The sequence below is a fragment of the Saccopteryx bilineata genome, chromosome 4 (assembly GCF_036850765.1).
Source record: "Saccopteryx bilineata isolate mSacBil1 chromosome 4, mSacBil1_pri_phased_curated, whole genome shotgun sequence".
Taxonomy (NCBI): domain Eukaryota; kingdom Metazoa; phylum Chordata; class Mammalia; order Chiroptera; family Emballonuridae; genus Saccopteryx; species Saccopteryx bilineata.
Window position 1 is genome coordinate 105264866 of NC_089493.1, and position 16934 is coordinate 105281799.

The 16934-nt window shown below is 41.9% G+C and overlaps 1 protein-coding gene across 4 annotated transcripts in view; it reads left to right on the plus strand.

Moving 5' to 3' along the window:
* The window catches only part of NPAS3 (neuronal PAS domain protein 3), a 947754-nt gene that overhangs the window by 126607 nt on the left and 804213 nt on the right, over positions 1 to 16934 (plus strand). The gene's annotated exons all lie outside the window — the stretch shown is intronic.

The window sequence follows — 16934 nt, forward strand, 5'->3', positions numbered from 1 at the left end:
TGCCTTTGCTGCCATTTGCTTTGTCCATTACTTAACAGAATCTGAACTGTTGGTAAGAGGTGTTGTTACTATTTCTAAAGTAAACACTGCTCTGAGGAGAAAAGACATTTTACTACATCACAACTTGTCTTATATTGCTTTTGCTAAGAAGAAAGTTTTAGCTTTTTTTTTTTTTTAAAAAAAAAACAATACATTGGAGTCTTCTCAAAAGGATAAAATTTGTGCTTTTCAGAAGTTAGGAATATGATTTGAAGCAACATTAACTTTCTTTAATTAATTAAATTTTCCTATTAAAATGTAAACTAAGGTAAACATTATCCTTTCTAGATGTACTTTGCGGATATACTTTGGTGTGTTTTGGTCCAGAAACTCTTAACTTCTTTTGCAGTAGAGTTGCATTATGGAAAAACTATACCCATTTTCCTTAAAAATTCTTTCTGAATACACGTTGGTGAGTCTCCTTTTATTTACTCCTCTGATTGCTTACAGAGCATTCTCTTTCATGGTTTCTGTTTGACAAACGATCAGGAAAGTCTGGAGCCACTGAAGTCTGCTCTCTGCAGTGGGGCTGAGATTCCTGTATCTCTGTGAGATATGTATCTATGGCTTTATTTCTTCATATTCTTCATATTCTCTTCATCGTAATTGGTGTACTTATAATGCAAAATTGTTTATTTTTTATTACTTTGAAAATTCTTGTGTTCTGTCGGTTATATTTACTGCGGCTCTTGGTGTCAGGTTTCTGTAATTTTCAGTGATTTTTATGGCTTTCTTGCGATCCATGGACACTTTGAAGAAGCTTTTTGTCATGTAAGAAGGGGGTCCTTTAAGGACCATCTTAAAGCAGCAGTTGATTATTGACCATTCAAGTAATTGGAGTCAACCGTTACTCATTTGTAATTAAGCCAGTTTCATGTGTCTGAAATTACTATCTGCTTGGAAGCTGTGGTTTGTCTGTTTAAAGTCAGGAACTTGGATGAGGTCACCAGGAATCCAGCTAAGGGGCTGGCTTTCTGTTTAAACCTTCAGTATCATCTCAAGGGCTGGCTTTTTTAGGAATTGTTGTTATTTGTAGTCAAGGTAGACATAGTAGGCAGCACAGCTGTGACTGCCAGGCAAAGTCACTAGGGGGATATTCATAACAAGGAAATATTGGCAAATAAATGATGAAGAAGGAGAGGAAATCCCCAAGATGTTAAATTGGAGCACTGTCACTGAGATGATTAATGGTGGTGTGAATTTTAGTGAAGATGCTGATCTGGATTGTCTTGAAACCATACTGTACATTTAATAGCACATATAAAAAAGCCTGTGGCGCACTAACACACACTGAGGAGAAAGGGCATGGATTCAGGTTTTATTTTCCAGAGTATTTTCAACAACTAAGTCTTTGGCTTCTGGTTGGTTATTAGAAAGCTGGTTTTAATGTATATTATATCTAGAACTATGGGTATTGTATACATTTACTATTAGTCAGCAATTAGATAGCTCCTTTCCCTAGAGAGGACTGAAAATGTTTTGTGGAAAAGATAGGTATGTTTTCAATACTTTTGAGGAGTGAATGTTATTTATAGGGAAATGGTGATCACTGAGATTTGCCTAGTCCTCCTCTGCCACCAGGCAGGGTTGGTCATAGGGCTGTATGTAGTGTAAAGGGCCGAACATTCATTAATAAAGGGGTGAGGACAGTTTTTACAGAACTACTCAGTTAATTTCTGGTGGAGGAAGCTGTCTTGGAAGACCTTTCAGCTTCCCTTGTCAATCATGAGTATCCTGTGTCTGAGTAGTGAATTAGCATTTGCCTTGAGGGATCTTTTATCAACAATAGGAGGGAGGTGCATGTTGGGCAAGTTACTTAAGCTTCCGGGGCCTCAGTAAGTTCTGCTAGACCCCTGGTCTGCAAACCGCAGTTCGCGAGCCAAATGCGGCTCTTGGGCCCCTTGAGTGTGGCTCTTGCACAAAATACCGCTAGCGGGTGCTACCTCGATAAGGAATTACCTACCTATGTAGTTTAAATTTAAAAAATTTGGCTCTCAAAAGAAATTTCCGTCATTGTACCATTGATATTTGGCTCCGGTGACTAATGAGTTTGCCGACCACTGTGGAAGGAGAGGTAGAAATGAATGTAAAGTCTATTAGAGCACTGGTTATCAATTTAGGGAGCCCTATCCAAATAGTGGGATATGAATCCAATTTAATGGATCAAGATCAGAATTTAAAAAATGAAAGAGACTAGAAAATTCTCGTATTCATTGTAATCAGTAAGGGTGTGTTTTATCTCGAAAGGCTGCTGCTTTTATGTTTTTTTGTGTATGTGTACATAAAACTGCATATAGATGTGTTCACAGGGTGGGTCATGAGGTAAAATGTGTTTTTTACTGTTTCACATTCAAATAAAGATTGAAAGCCACTGTACTAGGGAGTCGGGTAGCTGTTATGTCATTGTGTGTTCAGGGCACTGTGGGTTATAAAGAAAAGGTCATTCTGTGGGAAAGGGTTCAGGAATGAGAAGGCTCCACTCTCTGGTGTCTTATCCAGGACGTGCTGGAGCCAGCCTGCATGGGCAGCCTTTCTACCCTGGGATCCCTGACTGAGGCCAGGAACGTGGAACTGGGGGAGGTATCTGCACTATGGAAACTGGAAAAGGCTGCAAACCGGAGTCCTCCCACCCCCAGCTGGTTGTTACATATCAACCACCATATCACTGCTCATGCCTTTCAGCTATAATTCTATGGCTTTGCAATTACTGTGAATTCTTAGATTTTAAAACATTTTATATATTGTGTTTAGATGTTTTGGGGAATTGTTAAAATAATTAAGTCATTTAATTAATATTAAAAATACGAAGTACGCAAGGATAAAAAAATACTGAATTATTTCAAAATATCTATAATTTGAGTGTAATATAATGGTAATTACTCTAAGTGCTCACATAAGTGCTTATGATACAACCAATTTAAAACTTCAAATTATAACTGGTGATATTAGATCTCTTGCCAAGAGGTAGGAATACAGTGTTTCCAAAAACACTAATCATATTTTAAATATTTTTAAATTTTGTTTTATGTTAAGCATTCGTTTTACTAAGTCCTGAAATTTTAGGTCCCCAATCCCTCTCCCCATTTTCAGCTGTCTTTATAGTTTGCAATAATATCCCTGGAATTTAGTGAACTTATCTGTAATAAAGTGGATTTGATTGGGAGATGTCAAATTCTTTCCAATTAAAATAATTGTCAGTTTCAATTTTTCTTCTATTTTTTAAATTTCATTTCCTTTTTATTAAATGAGACGTGGGAGGTAGAGACAGACTCCTGTATGTGCCTGGGACCTACTGGGATCTACCTGGCAAGCCCTTACCAGGCAACACTGCCCAGCCGGGCCGCTACTCCGTTGCTTGACAACCGAGCTATTTTAGCATTTCAGACTGAGGCCATGGAGCCATCCTCAGCCCCCAGGGCCAACTTTACTCGAACCATTAGAACCATGGTTGCAGGAGGGGAAGGGAGAGGGGTGGAGAAGCAGATGTTGCTTCTCCTCTGTGCCCTGACCGGGAATTGAACCCGGGATTTCCACATGCTGGGCCCATGCTCTACCACCACACCAACTGGCCAGGGCCTTTTTTCCCCCCCCCTATTTTCAATATAGAAGTAAAAGCAGTATGGAAAATCTGAAAAAATAAAACAACTGGGATCCCTCATTATTTTAACTATGATAACTTTTAGACTTTGCTTTTAATGAAAGACAGAAAATCTTCTGAGTCAGAGGAAGGGAAACTTTCATGGACATGAGATAGAATTGAAGCCATAAATCTGATGTAGATACCGGGTGTAAATATATGGTCGTGAGGAAAGATAATTAGATAGGAAAGAGTCAAGAGTAAAGAATAAAGAGCTTTGGAGCTTGTCACCATTCAGCCATCTGGTTGGACACTGATATAAAGGTACATATTTGAAGAGGCCTGAGCATCCTTAAAGCTGTGTTCAAGACAATTGTAATGCTGGTGGCCGAGGCCAGGCAGGTTCATATTGGGTTTGGGCAGTCGGTAGAGGAACTGCAGAGGTGGAAAGTGTCGGGCCATTCTGTTTAATAGAGTCTCACAACAGCGGCCAAGCACATGGGCAGGGAAAATCAGTTATCTGGCAAATAAACAGCAAGAATGACCCCTCCCAGTGGCGGCAGGCAATCGCCATTCCTTATCTCTCTCGAGTGCAAGCACCCATAGCCTTATATAGGATATGCACACATGGCTCTGCTACACACCCACGCACCAATCAGGCAAAGTGCTTGCAGCCGGTAACCCTGCGGAGCAAGCCTAACACAGCTGCCCACATTCCACCCCTTTAGGGTTGCTCACCTCACAATAGGTACATTGAATACATACCAAAAGTGACAATTACAAAGGTGCCCTTCACAATGTCTCCCTGAGCACTCTGTCCAGGGAGTTAACTGGAGGCCCACCTCTAGCTCCCCACCCCATGGTAGGTGGTAGGGCCTGTACAGTCCAGGGCCATGTCCATTGAAACCAAAAAAGTGTCCTTGGTGCATCTCTGCAACTGGGTGAGAGCAGCTTCCCGGTGCAGGAAGGCCTCCACATGTGCTACATCCCCCATCAGGGTCGCTCATAGTCGTAGTCCAAGATCAGTCCATGATAGACAGCCCAGCTGTCTGTGCCAATTACCAAGGTAAAGATCCATTACAGGCAACTAGGTTCACAAAGGGCCTCAGGCCTCCCCTCCTCCCTGCCGTCATGGCAGCTCTAAAGACACTGCCCCAAGGAGGAGCACATGGCAACAGTGGCCAGCCTTTCCACCTCTGCTCCAGAGAGCATGACACCGTTCACCCTTATGTCCCACAGTCACAGCAAGCCTACCAGGGGCTCAGTAGGTACTCTTTGCTGCTGGTTTTTTACTTTCTGGATGACCTCTGGCCAATCTCTGAGTGTGTGGACAGCAGCTTCAGCCCGAGACTCCTCAGCCTCAGAAGAGGAGCTGGACACGCGTACTCCCGCCAACTCAGAGCCACTCCACTGCACAGCTCCATCTTTGGCTCCTGCGGCTCCCGGCTCTTGGCCTGAAGCTGAACCCACAGTTGTTCCTCCAACAACCGTCGCTGCCAATGTTCAACTTCTAGGGTAATCTGCAACTCACGGACCCATTCAGCCTCTTTCTCCAGTGCTCACTCCAGTTCAAGCCATTGCTGCCATTGGGTTTGCAGCTCATTCTGGAGCTCTTGACCTCAGGCGCCCTCTCATAGGGCTGTAAAAAACATCCAGCCCACGGTCCCCAAAAGGACAGTCATGGGGAGCCATAACAGCAACCAGTCCTCTACTCTACCCCTCAAGGGTAGCTGCGGCTCCATAACCATCTTCTTCGAATCCTCCCCACTACACCAGATGTAATGCTGGTGGCTGAGGCCAGGCAGGTCCACATTAGATTCAGGCAGACAGTAGACAAATGGCAGAGCTGAAAAGCGTGGGGCCATTCCGTTTAATAAAGCCTCACGACAATGGACAAGCACACAGGCAGGGAAAACCGCTTCTCAGACAGACAGACAACAAGAATGACCCTCACAGTGGCCGGCAGGCAATCCGCCATTTCTCATTTCTCTCGAGCACAAGCACCCACAGCTTTCTATAGGCTTTGCACACATGGCACTGCTACACACCCACGTGCCAATCAGGCAAAGTGTTTACAGCCAGTAACCCCGCGGATCAAGCCTAACATAGCTGCCCCAGAACAATCATTTCACCAGTATTTAGAAAAAAACCCAACTCTTGGGAAGACAGGAACTTAAATGATAAACATTAGACACATGCTATGCAATTGCATTGGGCACTGCAACACAAAGGGGTTTAACAAAGGGTTTCTAATCAGAGTTCAACCAAGATGAGAGGAAGTTTGTAACTGACTAGAGAGCTGCCACCTACTGCAGAAGAGGCCCCTGGAAACATTGTGAGGGTTCTTTGTTTCCTGAGTCTCCATCCTAGCCCCTCTTCCTCTTCAGTGAAATTCATTTTACCTGGATACCCTGTTAGTGTTTGAATGCCCAAAGCATTGTCTCCCTGGGGAATTTTTTTCCATGCCCCTCATTGCAGATCAGGTGTTAGCTGATAATGTTACTCTTCTAAGGACCATCTGCATTTTAATATGCAACTCCAAGTGAAATAATCAAGGGGGGAAAAGGGAGTTTCTTTTGTAGTAGAATAATTTCAGACACCACAAGGTGCGGTTTGGAGAAATTAATTAGGGGTTAGCGGGGTGTGTGTGTATAATTGTGTATGTGATGTTTCTTCTCTTTCCTGAAAAAAACAAACCCAGAATGTTGGTGTTTTTCTTCAGAACAGTGTGAAGTCTGGCCTTGGCCAAGATGCATAGGTTTGGAAATGGAAAGATTCAGACTCAAGAGAGAGAAAGAATTAAGATATTCTGGGTATATGAAGAGGAGAATGAGTGAAGAAGGAACTCACCAATCTTAATCAGCAGTGTTGTGCGGAGTGCTAACCACTTGCATGTGTTAACCCAATTAAGGAGAACAAGACAGCTGTCTTGTCAGGCAGGCTGTCTGGGGGGTGAGGGTTGGGGGGGTGGGAGAGATGGTCACCTGTGCTGAAGGGAAGGGAAAGGTCAAGAAGGCTCCAAAAGCTGCAAATTCTTTGGCTAGTTATTTAATCTGATTGATTGATTGCTATTAGATAGTCTTCTCCCTCCCTCCATTAGAATAATTTATTCCATTGTGTTTGGACCCATAAATAAAGAATTGAAAAAAGAAATATACAATGAACTCTTCATAAAGAGCTCTGATAGAATCTGCATTGAACTTTGTAGCAAGAACTGCTTCAAGCCTTTTAACATCTAGATGAATTCTAATTTACACATCATGCCTATCAGACCTCAACATAGTTTCTGGTGGTTTCTCCCAGTTATTTTCAGTATCACACCCATGATTTTTATAAATTACTTGAAGTGGAATAACTTGGTTATGTGGATGGCATGTGTAATGCCAATGGCCAAGGCCAGGCCGTTCCACATTGAATTCGGGCAGATGTTAGAGAAACCGTAGAGCCAGAAAGCGGTGGGCCATTCCTGTTTAATAGAGTCTTGCAATAGCAGATGAGAAAACAGGCAGGGAAAACCGCTTCTCATGTCAGCAAGCAAATGAACAGCAAAAACGGACCCTAACAGTGGCAGCCAGGCAATCAACAATCTGCCATCCTCCCTGAGGGCAAGCACCCATAGCCTTACATAGACTATACACCATAGCTTTGCATAGACTGTATACACGTGGTGCTGCCATGTGCTCATGCAAAGTACGAGAAAGCCTAACACAGTTGTTTTCCCAATACCATGAAACTGTAATACTTAAGGCTAATGTCAGACTTGCTTAAAAAGTAATTAATTCATTCATATAGCAAACATTTTGATTGTCACTCATGGGTCAGGTGCTGTTACAAGTAAACTGAGGAGAGTAAGCAAACCTCTGGCCTCCAGAAGCCTGGGGTGTGAATAAGTGATGGGGATTGTGTGTGAGCAGTGCCACGAGTGATGTGAGTGGCAGCTGTGGAAGCAGCACCACGAGAGCATTATCTGTGATTGTCACAGTGGGTTCTGAGGTCTTCATGGTGGAGGGCATGCTTGACTTGGGGGAAGGGTGCATGAGGTCGTGATTTGAGCTTAAAGGTAAGTATTCCTGTGTAGCAGATCACGAATGGTACATGTCAGGAGTGGAGGTCTGGAAAAGGGTCACGGGAGTTGAGGCTGGAGAGGAAGGGGTGCCAGGGCGTGGATGTGGGCTGTGCTGTGTGAGAGCCCCTGTTGGGGTCCTTGGGGGGGGGTTGGGAGAGTGTGGCACAGACTGCGCAGGAGAGAATCACTCGGACATAACTTGGATCTGAGGCAGGACACCTGCTGTGGGAGCGCCTGTGGCCTCAGCCTCTCCTTTTTGTTTAGTTACGCATTTAGTGTGCTTTAAGTAGAAGAAAGGGCAGTAGTGCTGTGTTTGTTGTGTGAAGGTATTTTTGGTTTACAAGTATCTTGAAGGACTCTCAATAGGAAATCCAGTTCAGGACCTATGTACAGATTCATTGCTTCTCTGGTTTGAGGTGCTCCATGGTTGCCTTTCTCCTCACAGACTGCTTGTAATTCAAGATAAATGCATGCCAGAAAGTAGAGGCGGACAGGCATAGAGGGCATTGGCTTCGCCACAGTGTGTATTTTCAGTATGAGAGAAGTGACTGCCTAGATTTTTAAAAATAATTGGCTAATAACACATCCATAGTATGTCTGAGAACTTTAGAAACTTGAGAAGAGAAAGTGAAGGTTAAGGTGAGAGAGACAGCAACAGTGAACCTTTTGTAGGCGTGCTGTTGAACTAGAGTGTTCCAAACTGCTAATGGTGGCTTCAGAGAGAGACTGATGTGCTTGTGTCAGATTTAAATATTAATACAGCAAACATACATAAACTGTGGTTTTAATAAGTTCTCCTCATCTTAAGAATAATAGATTGTTCTAGGTGTTGAGTTTGTAAATGTGTCTTTAGTGAATTTTTGGACTTAAATTATGTATTCAAGTAGAATTATGCTTTAGTGTTTGATCATGAGCAACCTATTTTAAGAGATCTTCAAATCCACACTATAGTTTTCAGTCATTGCTAGAGATGGTTAAACCTCCTGAAAACAGGTCTAGTATGGTCCCAGTCCTGCAGTTATCTATCTGTTAGATGTGGGACAGTGGCTAAGTTACTTAACCTCTTTAAGTTTCTATTTTCTCAACTCTGAAATGGAGGTAAAAATAGTAACTATCTCCTAGTTGTTTTGAGGATCAGTGTGATGATGAAGATGATAAATGATGAATATTACTAACCTTTTAAAAGATACTGCTATCAGGTGGTGGGCTGATGGCTTAACATACTTTTTTAAAAATCCTTATAATAAACTTATATACATGGTAGCTATGATCATTACCACCATTTACAGATAACAGAGGTGTATAGAGCTGAGGTAGCTTACTCAAGGTTGTGAAGGTAGGATATAGTGGAATTTGGACTTACTCTCATCAAACTATGGCCCACTGACCATATCTGCTCACCCTTTCTCCTGCCTATTTTTGTAGATCAAGTTTTATTAGAACATAACCGTACCCATTCATTTATGCATCATCTGTGGCTGCAGTGCTTTGTGGTGACAGAGTAGTGGAACAGAGACCATGTAGACTGCAAAGCTTCAAATGTTTATTATCTTGCCCTTGTCAGAAAAAGTTTGCTGAATGTTGGGCAAACAAGTATTTTTATAGGTTTGCTCACTTGTATTGGGGCAGCACCCTGTGAGTATAGTCTATGGAAGGCTATGAGTGCTTGTCCTCAGGGCAGCAGATACAAATTGTGGATTGCCTGCCTCCATGGGGAGGGGCTGTTGCTTGCTGGAGGAGGTCCCCCCCCAGCCAATTTTGCTGTAGGGTAGAGTGCCAAGAGGAGAGAGAGAGAGAGAGAGAGAGAGAGAGAGAGAGAGAGAGTCAGTCCGGAGGGTGAGTCAGAAGGGTGAGTCCAGAGAATGAGTTTGGGTTGTGGAACCGGAGACCAAGTCGGGGCTTGGGAGCCCTGAGATTTCCGCCTGTGAGTTTGGGTGAGCCCTGCTGAGGCTGGTGGAGGCCTGTGAGTCTGGAATGCTGAGGGGCTTGGGAGTCCTGAGTGAGAGGGAAGTGGTTTTCCTGCCTGTTTGCTCGTCTGCTGTTACAAGACTATTCTAAATGGAATGGCCCACCATTTTCTGGCTTCACAGTTCCTTTACCATCTATCTGCCTGAGTCCAGTGGAAACCTGAACCTGCATGGCCACGGTGGCGGGTGGCGGCCACTGGCCCTACACTGAACCCCTGCATTAGACCTCAGGCTGTAGGATTTAAGAGCCCAGGGTCTAAACCACAAAAATGCTTATTAATGGTGCTTGGCATCTAAGTGGTTGCTAAGTGAGTACTACTACTCTGTTACTCACCTAACTTAGGATACAACTATTCATTTTGTAGAGCTGTAGTCTGCAAAATAGAAATAAGCGCTCAACCTCCTGCTGGATAAGCCATTTTGACTATGAAATGTTAAAGAATTTGAAGTTACTAAAGGAATTCATGCTGAATTGTGTGTTATACTTGCCATTATTATATTTTATGCAATAATAATGTGAGAATTTACATTTTCCTAGCCTTCAAAGTACATATAGTTCTTCATTGAAGGAGATATTCAGGTTCTGTGTTAAATTAATTTTGTATCTCAGAAAATTTCAAATTCTTAGGAGGTTTAAGAAAATATCTTCCTTATGAAAAGTACATAAGGATATTGTGGCAATGCCACTTATAATAAAAAAATACCATGATCTGTGTTTAAAAATATGAATAAGTAGTGTGCTTACAATAGGAAAAAAAAACCCCACCAGGATTTATCATTTTAATGAGAAGGTATACAATTAGCACATCTTCCCTAATAGTTTTATCAACAACAAAGAGATGAGATTATAGCTTCAACTTTACCCTACCCAGAACTTTTAGTTCCATATATGATTTGTTTATTATTGATTCAAGGAATTCCCTATCTTCTGTTTAGTAAATGGCCCTGTGTTTGGAGCTCACAGGCTGAGTTGCTGGGCCTTGAATTTGCATTGAAGGACTATTCTTAGAATTTTCTTTCACTAGGCCCAATGCCATGGTCCTGGGTTGGTGAATGGGGCGGGTTGTAGATTAGTTTTATTGTTTTCTCTTGGAGTAGCTCTTTTTGAGATGCAGTACATCTTTGTTCTGGAACATTTAGAAAATATAGATATTCATAAAAGAAAATCATTATAATTTCTGACTGTACTACCATAGATAGCCAATGTTGACTTGGTGTCTATCCTTAAATAAAATTGTGTGTATTTATGTGCTTATCACTTTTGATAGATATATAGCCAGGAGCAACTTACGTAGAGGAAGCAGGAAGCTATGTGGTCACTTTCTGTATAGAAACCATGCTCTGCAGATTTCCTTTCAAATATGACATGTTTTTCCCTGATGTAATTTGTATCTCTTTACTGAATTTTTATCATGTTCTTGATGGGGGTATTTTAGTTATTTTTTCTTACTTTAAATTCCTCCTGCAGGAACTAGTGATATACTCATCAGTGACATTAGTGATAAGATTATCAGCAGAAAAATTCTTCCCTATCACCCCAATAATTTTTATTTAGATAACCCATCATTGAAATGTGGAAATAGTTTTCAAAGTTAGAGGATGAATCTAATTGTAAGAAGGGTGGTGGGCTAAAGAAAAATAGGGTTTTATTTTTTTAGGTCAGAATATGTATATGTATGAGAAATAACTGTTAAGTGATTAGATGGAGTTTTCTGGCTGCTTTACAAACTCATTCTGTCACATGCCATGTCCGCTGCGTCATTCTCTAGCTTGCTTAAAAAGAGAATTCTATTTACTGTGTTCAGCTCTGAGATGTTTTGATCTGATTCTCAAAGCAGAGAGGTCTGGGTCCTATAAGGATTTTGGTTCAATGACCAGCCTGTAAGAAAAGCACTCTTGTTTTTCCATTGGCAAACTTAATACCTTTGTGATTCACGTATCGGTGTGAGGATTTTTTGGAATTGAGTGGTTTAGGTTTATGTGATTAAATAGACTATCATTGCATCTTATTTAAAACCTGATTCCCCTTCCCCTCCCTCAGCCCAGCTAGAAAGGATCCCTACAATAAATACTAAATGCAATAGTAACTCTGTATTAGAGTCTACATACAGTCTCACTCTTTGCTTTTTCTCACTAGGTACAATGAGGTACCTAGTTCTCACTAGCAGTTCCCATCACTTGCATTTCAAATCAACACAAGCTTCCATAACAGCATCATTGTGATGTTGCCTGTCAGGGGTGCTTAGAGTGAATCACAGCCGACTGCATGCCTTGATCTTGAAATTAGGAGGTGCATGGTCTTTTTGATGATTCTTCTGTTTCCACTCTCCAACTCTACGGATACTATTTTAGGGGTGAAATCAAGTTAGCATGGCTCCGTCAGACACAAAGCCTCCTGTCCTGTGTGTTTTAGACACCAGCTGGATTTCCTGGTGAAGACCTGTTTATAGTAGTTACAGGGAGGTCTGCGCCCTTCCAGAGAAGCAGCACCCTTTTCTAGGGAGTGCCTGACTGCTGCATGGCCTGTAAGGAAAGATAAGCAATAGCTCCGATGCTCACCCCTTGGAGGAATCCATCAGGTGTTGTAGGTCTTGAATTAATATCAGTGAAAGCAGTGGTATTCACATAACCAGTATTTTTATTTATTTATTTATTTTTTCATTTTTTTCTGAAGCTGGAAACAGGGAGAGACAGTCAGACAGACTCCCGCATGCGCCCGACCGGGATCCACCCGGCACGCCCACCAGGGGCGGTGCTCTGCCCCCCAGGGGGCGATGCTCTGCCCATCCTGGGTGTCGCCATATTGCGACCAGAGCCACTCTAGCGCCTGAGGCAGAGGCCACAGAGCCATGCCCAGCGCCCGGGCCATCTCTGCTCCAATGGAGCCTTGGCTGCGGGAGGGGAAGAGAGAGACAGAGAGGAAAGCGCGGCGGAGGGGTGGAGAAGCAAATGGGCGCTTCTCCTGTGTGCCCTGGCCGGGAATCGAACCCGGGTCCTCCGCACGCTAGGCCGACGCTCTACCGCTGAGCCAACCGGCCAGGGCAATTTTTAAGGGAGAGTTTGGAGACACATCCAGTGGGGAGGGAAGGAGGGTGGGAGGTAGGGACAGTTCCTGAGATCTTGAAAAAATTGATGGTCAGTAAATTCATTTGATAGGAAGATTGTTTACTTTCTTTTCTGAATTCTGCTTGCCCAGAGCTAGAAACAATTTATATGAGGCTAGTAGGAGTAAAGAATACTGATATTGTTGGTTTTTTTGTGTTTTTTTTAAGAAAAACATGTTAATGGTATTTGTGACATGCTTCAGGGATGGGAAGAGTAGGAAACTAAAATTATGGGCACTAGATTTTAGGTAAAGCATCTTTTACAGGGACCTAGTGGCAAGTTTGGTTCACTTGCACCAGAAATGCCTTTATTGGGTCTATTTAGTAGACATGCAGGACAAAACGATTGCTGAGGTACAGTGTGTTCTCAAAATGTGAGGCTCTGAGTTGTAGTCAGAAGGAATATAGTGATGTTTACTCTGCCATCAAAAGGAAACACTCATTGATGCTGAAGCCTTTCTTTGTGAGGCTAAATTGATCCTCCTGGGGACGACAGAAATTTTAACTCTTGGCAGTGAGTTGTATTTCAGTTTCACCATTCCTGCTTCTGTGTTGGCTGGTTTTCTATATGCAGAAATAATAGATGAGGCTGAAATAGGTTTTAGTAATTGATGGGGCTAAAATCAGAAGGAAAGGAAGTAACATATTGCATCTCTGGTGTTCTGTGGTCTACAGGCATTATTATAATTGACCTAAGCAACTATATATGAAGTAGGTAGGTTATACATTCATTTTGTACTCAAGAAAGTGAAGGCTCAGAGAGGCTGTTCAGTTTAACCCGGTCCGAGAGGTGGCTCAGTTTTCGCAGACAGATCCAGGTCCATCTGACCCAGCAGGACATTCTTTGGCAACTGGATGTCAGAAGAACATCCCTCCTCTGTTCAAAGATAATCTACTGAAATCTATTTCTCAGAAGAATAAGACCCTGAGGAACTTAAAGCCTTACCTTTAGGGGGAAATTTGTTGTATTTGAACATTAGGCATTTAAAAAGCATAAATTCACTGTCCTTTCTGTGCAAATCAGTAGATTTTCTAGTATGGGGACAGTTAGGTCTCCTCTTTGGAAATTTCATCTGCTCGTCACAACTACAGTTATCACATAGAAATGGATGAATCCTAAGTTTCTTTCTCAAGCCCAACCTCTTTCCAAACTCGAATTTTATATTCCCAAGATATTTAACATTTCTGCTTGTGATCCATTTTATATCAACCTCGACATCCAATGACCAAGAACTTTGTAGGCATTTGCATGGACAGTGTTGATTAATCCTCAAAGCAACCCACCTAGTTGTGTTTTTTCTCCATTTTATGTGCAGACATCACCACACTAACCAACCAAAGAAGTTAAATGCTTTTCAGAATTTCACACAGTTGCCGTGTGGCATGTAATACTGCGCCGGCAAAGTAAGCCATTTACACTCAGTCTCAGGCTTTCTCTGGGACAGTGCTCCCCCCACCCCACATCTTTCAGCCATCCCCTCAAAACAGAACTCTGTATCTTCCTCAGGATGATCCTCTCCTATCCCGCACTTTTTTTTTGCTTTATCTTAATTTTTCTAGCCATTTAGGCGTACTTGTGCAATCTTCTTCCATTCTGCTTCTCTTGTCTCAAATGTCCTCTGTTTGCAGAATGATTCTTTTAAAAATACTTTTCTGTTCCCATCTCCTTAATCTAAGCTATTATTTTAGGCCTAGATTGTTGTAGTTTCCTAATTAGTCATATCTCCTATCTTGTTCAGCTTGATTATGTTAAATGAACAGTTGAATCGTACTGTATACATAATATCATGCAAGAGAATGCAAACACTTTTCTTTTGGGGTACCTTATAAATAGTTATCAGATTAAAATACTGTTTCTAACATATTTCCTTGCTCAGAATCATTGACTGCCATTGTCACTACATGGTTTCCATAATCTTAGTGTTTAAAACCCACTAGGCTTTCAGCCTCCCCTTCTCCCACAAAATATTTTTCGCACAAGCTCTCTGCTCCTGTCCACAAAATGTTTCAGTTCATTCACTGGGAAAAATACAAGCACTAACTCTGTGCCTGTGCTTCATCCACAGTGGCTTCTTTTCTCCCTTAATTTAAGTCAACACTTTAATTGGGTATCTTCCATAACCAGTGAACAAAGACAAAAATCTCTGCCCTCAAAGTTAGAGGGCACAAGAGACAGACACTAAACAACAAACATTAAAAACCAAGTAGGTAAAATATTCTGTTAGGGGGTGGTTGGTCTATGGAACAAAATTATAGAAGATTAAGAAGGAGTGCTGAGGTGAAGAGATGTTGGTTATGATTTCAAATAGATGAGATCCCATGTTCAAAGATGGTATTTGAACCAAGACTAAGGAAGTGAGGGTTCTAGGCACCCAGAGAACCAGGGAGAATATTCCAGGCAGAGCTAGCCAAGACTGGCAAGGCTCTGAGACTGAAAAATTTTTGATGTGTGTTAGGACAGAAGGAAGCCAATCTGAATGAGCAAGGAGGGCAGTAGCAGGAGACAGGTCAGAGGAAAACTAGAGGACTCAGGTTCAAAACCCTAAGGTCACCAGCTTGAGCATGGGGTCGCTGGCTTGAGCATGGGATCATAGACATGACCCCATGGTTGCTTGCTGGCTTGAGCCCAGAAGTCACTGGCTTGAAGCCTAAGGTCGCTGGCTTGAGCAAGGGGTCACTCGCTCTGCTGTAGCCCCTTGGTCAAGGCACATATGAGAAAGCAATCAATGAGCAACTAAGGTGCCGAAATGAAGAATTGATGTTTCTCATCTCATCCCTTCCTATGTCTGTCCCTATCTGTCCCTCTCTCTGACTTACTGAGTCAAAAAAAAAAAAAAAGAAAAGAAAAAAAAAAGAAAAAGGGATGCAAGTTCCTTAAAGATATTTATTCATTTATTCAATCCATAGACATTTTTAAGGTACTATTAAAGACCATTAATTGTCTTATTTCTTCAGTAGTGCTGAATGCAATTAGAGGCAACTTTAATATAGTGGATAAGTGCACAGGCTCTGATGGAGACTGATGTATTCAAACCCTAGTTCCATTAGTTATTTGCTGGATGATCTTTCATAAGCTATCTGTTCCCCATTTTCTCATCTGTGAAATAATTATAGTGTTCTTATAGTGTTTACTATGGTTGAGTAAATGAACTAATACATGTAAAATACTTAGAATAATGCTTGGTACATAGTAAGTGCTCAAATACTGTTTACCGTTCCTAAGTAAGTGTTCGGGAAAAATTAGTTAAAGGAAGATGAACATTTGAAGTGACTTTTCTCCTTTAAACACCCATGTTTAAAACCTGCCGAGCTGCATGGATAATATGAATAATAAGGTCTAGAGTAAGCATTGCCTTTAGCTGATGGTTAAAAAAATAACACGAGAGAATTGTATTACAATCAGTCTGACTAGCTGTCTCTCTTTAGGGGTGGACATGGAAGCAAGTCAGCATCCCCTCTGGGTAGATTTGATTGACAGACTGACAAAAAGCATTTAAATACCTAACACTTGGGAAAAAGTCAATGTTTTCTTATTATTTTTAGCTTAAAATGTTGAATATATATTAAAATGAGAAAAATAATTTTCAGGATAGATACGACTTTCTTAGTACATAAAAGCAAGGAGATCACATCAAGAAGGGAATATTATTTTTTTGCCCAAATACAGGAAATTACTATTTTTCCCTCCATGTTTATATTTTGATACCTAATATCTCCCCCCTTTCTCTCTTTATTTTGGCCTCTCCTGTGGTGGTTTTACCTTTCATTCTTCTTATTGTCACCATCTAATTTGGCCTCCAAGTCCAGGAAGGAGCAGCGTGCTGCTGCCATGGAACTCATACAGATGCCGTGTCAGCAGGTGGTGTGAAGAGCAGCTTCATTCTGCTTTCCTTGTGCCTGGTACTTCAGTGAGGCACTCAGGCTCCGTGTGAGCTCAGTATTCCCGATTTCATCCTGTGTATCCTAGATGGCAGTGCAGACAGTGGCTGTCAATGAGTAACAGGTAAAGATTGAACAGGGAAGCCCTTTTGATGAACTTTGTGGAACATTATTTGGAAGTAGCTTGCAGTCGGACCAGCTCCATCATTCATGATCATAGCACATGGCACAAAGGTCAGAGCATCAGGCTGCCGGTGAGAAAGCTGCGCTTGCATTCCTTGTTCTGTAACCAGGCCATTTCA